This window comes from Gossypium arboreum, chromosome 6 (assembly GCF_025698485.1).
Source record: "Gossypium arboreum isolate Shixiya-1 chromosome 6, ASM2569848v2, whole genome shotgun sequence".
Lineage (NCBI taxonomy): Eukaryota > Viridiplantae > Streptophyta > Magnoliopsida > Malvales > Malvaceae > Gossypium > Gossypium arboreum.
In genome coordinates, this window is record NC_069075.1 from 91,191,190 (window position 1) to 91,200,135 (window position 8,946).

Genomic DNA, 8,946 nt, shown 5'->3' on the forward strand with positions numbered 1-8,946 from the left:
TGCTCATAAAAAAAAGAGAAAGCATGTGTACTTGAAAGAAAATAGATGTACACAAGAGCATGTGAAAGTAAAGTAGGTTGGTGTATTGAAGGTAAATATTTTGAAGGTCTGATTGAAGCTGAGTCTAAGGTTTTTAACCTAAATTTATCTATCTTTTACCTACCCCTAGCCCAGCCACGTTACAACCTTTTTAAAGACCTATTGATTCAAGTTTCTATGCTACCTACACTAGTGGAGAGAAATTACTAAGTTCAACATACGAAGGCATAAATTAATCTTAATGATTGCAGCTTAATCTTGAGTAAAGGAATAAAATCAAATTGGTAAGGATTAACATGTCTTTATTAGGAAGCATTTTAGTCTAATTTTTACTTTCATCAGAATGATTAAGATTAATTTGAATGATATGTATACATAAGTAGCATAAATATCAAATTTCTTGTTCTTGAGCATAAGTATACCAAATTCATGATTGTTGGGAAGAATGTTATTCTGAAGGAATTTTTCAAAGGTGTTTCCAGAAATTCTTTTCAAACTTGTGCATTATTCGGGACGACAATGAATTAAGTTTGGGGTTGTGGAAACAAAAAAATATACACACTTTTTCATGCCGTTTTTAACCCAAATTCATGCAAGTTCGGTAAAATTCTTGTTGAAAAATATATAATTATTATCAAATAATTATTTTGTACTTAAATTATTAACATAATTAATTTTAATTAATTTTATAATTAATTTTGATTAATTTTGATTAGTTTCGATAGATTTGCACAAAGGGCGAAAAACGGCTAGGCAGACACTGCTAGAAGCACAAAACTGAAAAGCAATGTTGAAGCTTCAAGGAAAATTAATTATTCAGCTTAAGACTATCAAATTATGTGTATTAATTCACAATATAATTAATTTTAATTTATATCCAATTTAATTTGGGTTAAATAAATTATTAATAATTAATTATGAAACGTGTCCTAGTTGAGTTGAATCGAGAAAAATCCGAACTGACTGATTACTGGGCAGCCCAAAACCGTCCCACATGCTGAACCAATCAGCTTATTTGACTGATTAATTAGCTTTCAAAATGGCCTTTGAATACTTTTTCAATTTGCAAACAAACCCCTCCACTATTTGTGCCTTTCTAAATTTGCCCCTACCTTAATATAGCAAGTTTGAAAACTTCAAATTTTCCATATGTGTGGCCGGCCATGGAGGGCTCTTTGGCTTCTGATTTTGGCTATTTTTAGCAGCCCTCTCAACTTATAAAACCCCCCTTGGCTACTTATTTAAAACACACCTTAACTTTCTCATCTCTTCTCTTTTCTCTCAATTTTCTCTCTTCATTTCCCATCCATTTCTCTTTATTCTCTTGCCGATTTGACCTCTTGAAAAAGAGTCAGTCATCCACAATTTTTAGCAGCATTAAAGTATTCATAGTAGCCTCGGTTCAACAAGAACAAATGGAGAAGGAAGACTAAAGCAAACCAATCAAGCTACGGAGAAACACCGGATTTGATTCTTGTTCCCTATCCTTTTAATTTTTGTTGTTGTTTTGATGAACATGTCTATGAATATTTGTGATGTTGAAATGTTTAATTTAATTAATATGGCTTAAATTTAAATCATGTTAGGTTGATTGCATTTTGTCTACTTAGTTTATTGAAATTGTGTTTGTGTTGTTATAGGTCTTGGAAGATGTTTGATTAAGTAAAACCATGACTAAGTTATTTTTGCATTACAATTGTAAGGTAACTAATGAATTAATTATTTAAATGGATTGAAATTGTAATTAATTGACAATACTTAACCAATGCATGTTTAATCATCTAAGGTAGCTGAGGGTTAAATTAGTAACGGTATCTAACGATACATTTTTCTTGCATAACTTGCAAGATTATTGTGATTAAACAATTTCAAGGTAAAAATACATTGTTACTTCACGTAATCTTTTTTGTGCTTATGAGATTGAATTAATTGTTTGAATTTTCATAGAGATATGTACAAGAGATTATTTTAATTTCATAAGTACGTATGTGCATTAACACATTTTCTTATTAAAATTTGTTTAATTGGTTAAATTGACGTAGAGATATAGTCAAGAGATAAATGAATTTTGGTAGGTGAGTATATTCATAAGTTAGAAAATTACTGAGTTGCCGTGAATTTATTCGTAATAACATAAACATGAGTTTAATAATTCTAAGTTAAGAAATGTAATTAATCTAACACAATTATGCCATCTTGTTTAAATCAGCTTTTGAAATCGTGCATTAGAACTTTATTTTATTTTATTTATTTACTTTTTTACTAGTTTTTAATCACTTTTCAAATCAAAATATTTTTTTTCTTCACCAAAGTATTTTAAATTGCATTCATAAATAAATCTTTTCACAGTCCTTGTGGGTACAATAACTCGACATTTACTTGTCACTTTATTACTTGTTGCGATTGTGTACACTTGCACATTTTTTTCATTCCAACTATTTACCACATAAAGACCTCCACTTTAAATTTCTATAGCTATTAGACACCTTTATCTAATAGAACACAAGTTTTACACTTTACGTGATTTTGTCCTTTTTTTTATCAAATTAAACACTCAAACGATAAAATTTCTTAACGAAACTTTCACACAATCATATTATCATGCTATAGACCTCAAAATAATAATAAAATAATTATTTCAACTTCAGATTTGTGGTCCCAAAGCCACTGTTTCGATTTAACTAAAAACGGGCTGTTACAACTCTCTCCCCTTAGAAATTTTCGTCCCCGAAAATCTTACTAGAAAGGAGTTTAGGGTACTGTTTTCTCATAGCTTCCTCAGGTTCCCACGTAGCTTCTTCGATACCGTGACATTTCCAAAGAACCTTAACTAAAGCTATGGTTTTTTTCTCAACTCTTTAACTTTTCGAGCTAAAATTCTGATCGGTTCTTCGTTATACGTCATATCAGGTTGAATTTCAATCTCTGTCGAAGAAATTACGTGTGATGGATTTGATCTATATTGACGCAACATTGAAACTTGAAACACATTGTGGATCTTTTCTAACTCTAACGGTAAAGTTAGCCAATATGCCACTGACCCGATTCTTTCAATAATCTCATACAGCCCGATAAATCAAGGACTCAATTTGCCTTTGTAACCAAATCGAAGAATTTTCTTCCATGGAGATACTTTCAAAAATACTCTGTCGCCAATCTAAAATTCAATATCTTTACGTTTCAAATTCGTATACGATTTTTGTTGATCTGAAGCTACTTTCAAACTGTCACGAATTGCTTTCACTTTATCTTCAGTCTCTTTAACCAAATCAACCCCGTGAATCTTTTTTTCACTAAGTTCAGTCTAGTACAACAGAGTTCGGCATTTGCGACCATACAATGCTTCATATGATGCCATCTTTATACTCGATTGAAAACTATTATTATACGTGAATTCAACCAATGGTAAATATTTCTCCCAATAGCCTTCAAAATCTAACACACAACAATGAATCATATCTTTGAGATTCTGAATTATTCTCTCAGACTGACCGTCGATTTGCGGATGAAAAACAGTACTAAAGTTCAATCGCGTACCCAAAGCTTCTTGTAATTTCTTCCAAAATCGCGATGTAAACCTTGGATCTCTATCCGAAATAATAGAATTTGGCACCCCGTGCAATCTAACGATCTCAAAGATGTACAAATCAACTAATCTATCAAGTGAATAGTTTGTACGTATCAGGATAAAATCTGCGGATTTCATCAGTCGATCAATGACAACCCAATCAACATCTTTCTTTTTTAGAGGCAGGGGTAATCCTAATATGAAATCCATCATAACTCTATCCCATTTCCATTATATGCTGTAGTAGTCCTGAAGACACTTGATGTTTGGCTTTAACTTGTTGAAAAACCAAGCATTTCGACACAAATTCTGAAATGTCTCGTTTCATGCCCGACCACCAATTTAATTGTTTCAAATCATTGTACATTTTAGTACTCCTCAGATGAACAGATAAACAACCACTGTGTGCTTCGTGTTAAATTTTCTAAATAAGCTTGGAATTCTTTGGTACATAAACTCTATCTCGGAACATTAAAAAATCATCAGATCTCATTTGATAGACTGAATCAGTAGTCAACTCACATTGCACTCTTTTAGCTTGCAATTCATTATTACACTTCTGAGCTTCACAAATTTGCTAAAGAAATAACAGTTTAGTTTTTAATTCAGCCAAAATCAAACCATCATCTGACAAGGTTAACTACGTATTCATCGCTTGCAAAACAAATAAAGATTTTCTACTCAGAGCATCCGCGACTACATTTGCTTCCCCCAGATGATAATTAATCACTAACTCATAATCTTTCAGCAGCTCGAGCCATATTCATTGATGCAAATTCAAATATTTCTGAGTCATTATATACTTCAAGCTCTTATGACCGGTAAAAATATGGCACGTTTCACCGTATAAATGATGTCGCCAAATTTTCAATGCAAATACAATAGCAGCCAACTCTAAATCGTGCATCGAATAATTCTTTTCATGCAGTTTCAACTGTCTGGAAGTATAAGCTATCACTTTACCCTCTTGCATCAAAACACAACCCAAACCATTCAATGATGCATTGCTGAAAATTACAAACTCTTTACCCAACTCATGTTGAACCAAAACTGGTGCCTCAGTTAACAATGCTTTCAACATTCAAAACTCTACTAACATTCTCAAACCACTCAAATTTCACATCTTTCTATAGCAATCTATTCATCGGTGTAGCAATCATCGAGAATCTTTTTACAAAACGCTGATAGTAATCAGCTAATCTCAGAAAGCTTCTAAGTTTGGATATGTTTCTTGGTGGTTTCCAATCAACAATTGCTGAAATCTTACTCGGATCAACTCGGATACCTTCCACTGAAACAATATGTCCTAAAAATCCAACCTTTCAAAGCCAAAATTCACATTTCCTAAATTTAGCAAATAGTTGCTTGTCTCTCAATGTTTGTAATATGATTCTCAAATGTTTAGCATGCTCAGAGTCATATTGGGAATAGATCAAAATGCCATCAATGAATACAACAACAAATCTGTCTAAATACAGTAAAAAAATTCGATTCATCAAATCCGTAAAAACTGTAGGAGCATTAGTTAATCCTAAAGGCATAATAGGAAATTCATAATGCCCGTACCTTGTTCTGAACACAGTCTTCTTCACATCTGAATCTTTAACTTGCAACTGATAATAGCCAGATCTTAGATCTATCTTCGAAAATACTGTTGCTCCTTTCAGCTGATCAAACAAATCATCAATTCTCGACAACAGGTACTTATTTTTAATTGTAACCTTGTTGAGCTAATGATAATTGATACATAATCTCATCGACCCATATTTCTTCTTTACGAACAAAACTGGTGCACCCTAGGGCGAAAAACTAGGTTGTGCAAAACCTCTATCTGTTAACTCCTGCAACTAAGACTTCAATTCTTTTAATTCTGTCAGAGCCATTCTGTACGGAGCTATAGATATCGGTGATGTTCTCGGTACTAATTCAATGGAACATTTGACCTCTCTGATCGGTGGAAACCCCGATAACTCTTCTGGAAACACATCTGGATAGTCACAGACTACTGGTACTGATTCAATCTTTGATATATTTTTTTATCCAGTACATATGCAAGAAAACCATCACAACATTTTCTCACATATTTTGAGCTCACATCGATGAAATCACAATAGGCAATCCACTCAACTCATCTAATTCAATTAGAAGGATTTCACTATTCTGGCATTTCAATTCAATAGTCTTTCATCCACAATTCACAACAGCATCATGCAGAGTCAACCAATCCATACCCAGAATCACATCAAATTCGTCAAATGGTAAAAGCATCAAATTTGCCAAAAAACAGTAACCTGAGTCATTAAAGGACAGTTCTTGCAAATTTTATCAACTAGGACATACTTGCCTAAGGGGTTCCATACTTTAATAAAAAATTCAGTAGACTCAACAGGCAAACTCTTACTAGACACTAAATTCATACAGATATATGAATGAGTCGATCCAAGATCTATCAACGCAATTACATTAGTGTTGTAGAGAGAAAATGTACCGATGATAACATTTGGTGATGATGCATCTTCACAAGCGTGAATAGCGTAAGCTTTGGCTGGCGCTCGAGCCTCAGATCTCACAGTTGAATCCTTTTTCATTCCTTTACTACTGGTCATATTTCTCGCATTTCTAGATGGTCTCCCTCTAGAAGCTGTGTTATTCAGTCTTGCATTCTGAAATTTATCTTTCTCAGCTAACTCAGGACAATATCGAATAAAGTGATCTAGCAAACCACATTTGAAACAAGATTTATTATTCATCCAGCAATATCCAAAATGTCATTGTCCACACTATTGACACTCAGGTTTGTTGTTTCTCACACTACCCACACTCGACAATAAAGTAGCTAGAGCTTTAGGACTCGTATATTGCTTCCCATGATCCCTATTAGAATATCCCACTGAAGCATTTGGACGAGTATATGAATCCCATGATTTCTTTAACGAAGATTGATAGGGTTTATTCATCGATATTTTTTCTCGAATCTCTAGCTTTGAAATAAGCTTATCTATTTTCTTTGCCAAGTTCTTTGGCTTTACAAGCTCTGTCTACTACTACCACAAATTCTTTCAAATCTAGAATCCCAACTACCAATATGATATCTTTGTTCAACCTATCTTCAAATTGTTTGCACATAATTGCTTCGGTGGAAACACACTCTCTAGCATATTTACTGAGTCTTACAAACTCTCTCTCGTATTTAGTTATAGATATTCGACTTGTTTCAGCTCCAGAAACTCTTTTCGCTTTTGATCAATAAACCGTTGGCTGATGTATTTCTTTTTGAATTTGGCTTGAAAGAATTCCTAAGTGACCCATTCTTTTGGTACCACAGATACGAAAGTATTCCACCATTGATACACTGTGTCTCTTAGAAGTGATACGACACATTTCACATATTCAGCTGGTGTACAGGATAGTTCATCAAATACTCTAATAGTATCCTCAAGCCAAAACTCAGCTCTCTTAGGGTCGTCATCAATAGTAGCTCTGAATTCTTTAGCCCCGTATTTTTAGATTTTATTAACAAGCAGCTTATTCAATCATAGAGGTTCCAAACCTTGAGGAGCTACGGGAACCGGTTGAGGATTAGGTGGGAGTGGAGGTTGTTGAGCAGCCAGATTTTTTTGAACAAACTCAGTGAACCACTTGTTCATCATTTGGAAGAAGGCTTCCTTAGCCTCTCCTCCTGACTACCCGATACGGGTCTCGACTTTGATTGCGCTACTCTGTGAACGGAGGCTAGTGCATTACTCTCAACATCATCAGTTACAGCTCGATTGGGATCCATTGACTATATAAAAACACGATTTAAAACTGTCAGGAGATATCACACTATCACAGGTTATATATGGCATGTATAGCTAGTCTCTCACATACGCTAAGTTAGTCCTAGAATCGACTAAACCGTTACTCTGATACAAATAAAGCTCTGATACTACAAATGTAACACCCCTCACCCGTAATCAATGCCAAAATAGGGTTACGGAGCATTACCGAACTTATTTTGCAAATAACCATACATTTCACATATATTTTCAAATTCCAAATAAACATCATTCAAAAACTTTCACATTGTCCCTAATACGAGCCTACAAGGCCCAAAACATGCATTACGAATAGTTCGGGACTAAACCGATAACTCAAAATTTTTTTAAAACACTTAGAAAATTTTTGAAAAATATATAGGACACACGCTCATGTGGCCCAGTCGTGTGTCTCACAGGGCCAAAGACACGCCCCTGTCACAGGCCGTGTAGACATTCGAAATGGGATCACATGGCCGTGTCTGAGCCCGTGTCTGAACCCGTGTAACTCTTTGAATTGGGTCACACGGCCAACCACACGCACGTGTGACCAGCCCGTGTGCCCTTCGAAATGGCCTTACATGCCCGTGTACCAAGCTGTGTCCTAGGCCGTGCCAAACCTACAAGGTATACTGACTTATGCCACACGACCAAGACGCACGCCCGTTTGTTGGGCCATGTGGAGCATTTTGACTTAATTTCTAATTAAACACCAAGGGACACACGGCTATGTCATCAAACTGTGTGCCACACATGGCTGAGACACACGCCCGTGTCTCTGCCCGTGTGGACAAAAATAGGCTATTTGCCAAACCATTTTGCTTACCTAAATTTCATACACCTACACCAAACCAAATGGCACCAAAACATGGAATAAGTAAACATTCATCCAGTCTCAAGTAATCTTAATTTATGCTATATCAATACCAACAACACAAGGTACACAAATACCACAATGTGCCATTCACTTTCATACCAAAACTCATAACCTCAAATCATCAATAAAACCACATTCATATAAGCATCATCTTACCTAAAATCAAAAAGATACCAATCTCAAATGTCAACCATTTAAGACTCTAACTACGAATAAACAACAAGCATATTAATGGCAATTTTACACAATATTTCAAAAGACCCTTTTTTACATATATACAACCATCACCAAACATACCAAAATAAACCAAATCTGATAACTACACATAACAATCCACATAACATTCCAGCCAATTCAAATGGCTAAATTCATTACTATCATATATACCAAAATGACCAATTCCTATACATGTCATATAACCAAAAACATAGATTCAAAAGTACTTAAGTGATAGCTTGATAGTGTGATGAGGTCTCCGACAATTCCCAAATCTGAGCTAGCTTTGATTTCACTATAAAACACAAAAAAATAAACAATGTAAGCTATAAATCTTAGTAAGCTCGTATGAAAATAATAAGCAAAACTTGTAACATCCCGAATTAGGGCCTAGTCAAAATAGTGGTTTTGAGACCACAAATTTGATGTTAAAATAATTATTTTATGAT